At 38.5% G+C, this 5,000-nt stretch overlaps 1 pseudogene; it reads left to right on the forward strand.

Annotated features, from left to right (window-relative positions):
* LOC138035922 (QRFP-like peptide receptor) overlaps window positions 1-5,000 on the forward strand; it is a 17,066-nt pseudogene that overhangs the window by 4,051 nt on the left and 8,015 nt on the right.

Below are 5,000 nucleotides of genomic sequence, written 5' to 3' on the forward strand. Positions count from 1 at the left end.
GTTAGCCCTGTCCGGCGTCGTTAGTATTTGGATGGGTGACTTAAAAATATACCTGTCCGTTTTACAGAAGCATTGGAACGAAAATTCTATTTTAACACTAACAAACGCGAAGTAACTAAGGTACAAATTTTGTTAGCTTGCTTTATGCAAAACAAATATTGATGCAAAAGTAAATAAATATTGATACACAGTTTTTAGGAAGAGCAGAAGGAAGTTTCCAGGACGGTCGATCGAGAATAAAATACTTTGCAATAAAATTTACGACATGAAAACAACATTAATTTTGAACCGCGATCAGCGACAAACATTGTGGGAGAGTTTTGCTACGTTCAAAAGAAAGATTGCTGTCGAAGTCCATTACTTGTCACTTTTAAGATTCCAGATCTTTATGTTTCACCGCCTGTCTTTACGTTTCATTCTTGAGCTCCATATCGATATATTTTGCTTAAAGATGTACTAAAACGCCATGCCCGTTACAATGACTTTCGACGCCATTGCCAAATGCGCCAAATGTCCTCCTGTGTGCACCAGAGAAATCTACGCAGCCCCCTCAAACCTAAAAAAATACGCACAGAAGACTCTTTGCACAAAGACACCCCTTAGCAGGGGAGTGACAGACAAGACTTTAAACGACACGGGAAAAAAAAACCACGAAATGAAACTCAGATTCCGACTGGCTTTGGCAACCCAGTAATAATATTTCACGACCTTACAGGATAACTAATTCATTGATGAAGTAATGAGTCGGTCCTCTTTAGAGGCTAGCTCTCATACATGACCTGGTCGTGTTGTGAACCCAACGTCGCTCGAAATGTCAGCATTATATGACGCTCCTGTTGGGAATGTCAAAGGTTAGAACTCTGATCTACATGGAGTTTGTTACGAACACAAAGAATGACCATCTCCTAGTTGGCTGGGAATTCCATTGGTAGACCACCACACTGGTATTACAGAAGTCACAGGTTCGAAGTATCGATACTCCTGGCTCATCAGTGGCGTCCTCAGCAATACCTTGTGTTAGCTGATTCCTTTCTTATTTGAGGTGTCCCTCATTGTCTCCGTCCTGAGCCTGATTCTGATAGCAGTGGATCGTTTTGGAGCTGTGGTGTGGCCCCTCCATTCCCAATTGATCAGTTTGAAAAGGTGTACTTTTTTCATTCTCGCCACATGGATTGTTGCGATGGAATCCACTTCACTTGACCTGTTCGCATATAGCCTGGAGAAATACGAAGGGAAAGTATTTTGTGTTTATCAATGGGAAGAAACCTTTGGAGAGTCGATATCATTTACTGTCTTTATCCTTGCCCATTACGTAGCTTTTCTTTACACTCCAGTCATTCTGTTAACCTTAATATACTCCATCATCCTTATTAAGCTCAACCTACAAGAGATTCCAGGTCAAGAATCCACTGTTGGTCAAATACAACGCAAGAAACGAAACACAAACGCGTTGAAGTTGGCCATAGCTATTGTGCTGGGGTTGATATTTTGCAGATTGCCTTGGAGTATTATATACATTGATAAATATCTCTATAGCACATTTCTCGTATGGGGAGGTTGGCTGGTTTCTTCTAATGAAGTTCTATTGCGCCGTCAATCCTTACATCTGTTTTGCGTTTTGCAGAAACTACCGTGAAGGCCTCAAAAGACTTCTCAAGTGTTCTTCTGATTCAACGTAAACTCAATCCTACTCGTATACGATGGCATTACAGAAACACTAATTTATTTTTTTCTTTTAAAGAAACAACAATTAAACAAAAAGAGTGGTTGTTGCTCTAGAAACGCCTTCCCTTGCTAAGTGAAACAAAAATGGTAAGAGGACACCAATATGAAAAAGGCATGTTCATTGCTGACTGTATTTCTATTAAAGACCGTTGCTTTTCACATTCGCCATCCGCAAGTGCATAGATTATGCGTTTGTACCGTGAATTCCTTTGTAGTTTGTCCTTGCCGTTAGGTAAAAAAAAAAGAATACATCGGGGACTATTCAAAAACTGTGGGGTATGAAATTTTAATTCAGTCACACGCCAAATAATTAAAAGGCAAGCTGGTTTTGTGTATCTGACAATGCTAGGTATCAAATAACTTCTTAAAATACGAATATATTCAGCTTTAGGAAAACCAATAGCCCATAGGAAAATTCCAGTTTTTTGCCACACCGTATTGATTCGAATATCTCGAGTCTCTAAACTGGATCACTGACGTGCTCAAAGAAGTAGCGAGAGTCCAACGTTTCAAAATGGATGCGACGTTAAATAGCTCTCTCGGTTTTTCTGAGAGAAATCTTCTAAAACAAAGACAACGTAAGAACTCCGACTAGACTGAAGAAAATGTCAAATTAAACATACGAGTGTGCACTACAACATTCTGTGGACACCTGTGAGGATGGGGATAGGAGCGTATGACATAAAGATTATCGTTTAAATAAACTAATAAGTAATGATTTTAACATTTCCGGGGAAACTGAGATTAGAGACTGAATGGGGAGTATTTTAGTTATTATTAATATCATTATTATTCATCTATTTTTTAGGGAAAAATTAAAAAGAGAATATTTTTATGACTATTGGTGATTAAGAATGAAAATTAGGCCCCTTTGTAAACGTTTAAGGAAGAATTAAAATTAGAATTTCTTGTTTGAGTTTTCATTAGCCTTTTTTATACTAGAGACGCATAATCCGTCCAGACGAATCATGCGTCTCTCATGTTATCCGTCTAGTGTAAAGACGGGACGAACTATACGAGACACACAATTCGTCTGGGACCAACTTGGGCGAACATTATTTCTGCGCCTGTTAAATTCATCTAGTATAAAGACGGGCACAAGAATGAAAGTTACCGCGATTGTTTAAAATTGGCAGGCTGAAGTTCTCTTTATGCATTAGCATTGATAGTTGGATAATTGTGTAACAGCACGGTGGGCTCTTATATGCAACTAGATACCCAAAATAATGCATATATGTGAGATAATCCCCTTTGCTGGAATTCAACCCTGTGAAATAAGTATACCATTTCTCCAATAGGCATAAGATTACTCTTCAACACATCCTCTATAAAGAGCTGTACCATGTGTTCAAAGTTCGTTGCACAGATGACAGGGCAATTCTGAATAAGGTGCGATTTTTCTTGCTAGGTCATATTGTTAATGTCATCAGGTTCAGCAAGTAGAGCAGATCCATTTAGTAATATTAACACTTTTTGTGCCAGTTATACATTCCTCCAACAAACCTTGCGAACATTTATCACTATATTTGATACTGTTACACTTAGAAACAGATGATCTGAACCATAACTGATCACAGCAAGTGCATATATATTCAGGACTGAATCACTTTTGACATGGAATGTCTAATAGAGTCTTGACCTTGACAAATTTCAGTTTGGTTTAGCCTTGAGCTCTGCATAGCTTTCCTTTAATGGTTTTATGCGTTTCTGTTTAGGTCTCTGATATGTTCTGGATTGCTTTTCTTCTTCTATTCCCTTGCTGCTTCAATATTTTCAGATCTGTTTTGGCGTTTTGCATTGTTTTTCTTTTCCCTGAACTCTTCAAGTGATTTTTTCTCTTCCGCTTGATAGATTCTCTCATATAAGCCTTTTTTGCCACTGCTTTGTAGAAATTATTACTGACACTCACATCATTTTTGGCCATCGTCAATTAATCAATTATTACCAGGCTCTGAATAATTGTTGACATTGGTAACACCAATGATTTCATAACCTGAAATTCTTTCATTTTAATAATCTAACTGAAGTGCTGAGACATAGTGTCTTCCATCTAGATGTCCAATGTTCACAGTAGTTCCCTGTTGTCCGCTTATAGGACTGATAACAGTTACTGGTGCCCACCCCTCAATGGATTCATTTATATGTATAGTAACATATAATACATTGCAAACTGCTTTCACAACAAGTGCATCACATCATGTATGTTACTGTGACAACAAACACACAATTGCACTGTAATGGGTCCAATTAATTTTTGACGGTTGTTTCTGATGGATTCAACTCCAGCAGCATGCACATTCATGTGATAGGAAGGATCATGTATAACTGGTGGGCAACAGAAGAAAAGAAGCATGAACCATCTGAGGTACTTTCTAGTGACTTCAATCCTTTTTGACCTAATCGAGCCTGCAACAGTGCTATAGAAGGATTTCTCAGTATTGTATGTGCTGTATGTGTACTCGTTTCATGATCAACAGGGCCTGGGTTCGATTCAATGTCTCCTGATATCAATAGCTCTTCTCTTGATAGACAATAACTCTCATTTTGTTGGTTTAATTTTGTCGAATGCGTAGTAGCAGATTGATCTTGAATACACAATAGAAATGACAAATCTTCTTTGTGTTTAGCAGTCCTGCGGATGATGAGATAAAAATGACCATTAGAATATCCTACTCTCGAAGATTGTTACGTCTGATTTGCGGTTTAGGTATAGAGATATAATATTTTCCAAAAGCAAGAGAGAAACACTTTCTCAGTTCAGACGAGCTCGGTACGTCCTTATTTAAATAATGCACCATACACTTTCTAATTACCTTGTCTTTCTGAAACAAGCTCGTCGTTTTCTTGTAAGGAATTAATCCTGGAAGGTTCTCTGTCCCGGGGAGCATGTACTGCCTCAGCCCTTTCTCTATCCCAGGAGATTGGTACGGATTTCTCATCAGTTTTCGTTACATAATCAGTGACCGAGTCTTTCGACAGTCCTTCATTATGGTCCACCACACAAGTACTAGTGTCTGGAAGCATGGATTGTTTGGTTGCCTCACTGTTTTTCACGTCACGGATGTAGTTCAAGTTGTATTCATGTGGCTTTTGATGACTCATAGCTTGCAAAACCTCGTGATAGCTTTGATAAACATTGGTATACTTTGATAGCTTCGATGTTTGCTTCACCTTCGAAGAAAGCCACTTCTTTAATTCTTCCGTTTCTTGCTTCTAAATGCAGCGGGAGGTGCTCAAACACTTAAGTATAAAAGCGACATACAGCAATGGCGACG

Source organism: Montipora capricornis, unplaced genomic scaffold (genome assembly GCF_036669925.1).
Source record: "Montipora capricornis isolate CH-2021 unplaced genomic scaffold, ASM3666992v2 scaffold_438, whole genome shotgun sequence".
NCBI classification, from domain to species: domain Eukaryota; kingdom Metazoa; phylum Cnidaria; class Anthozoa; order Scleractinia; family Acroporidae; genus Montipora; species Montipora capricornis.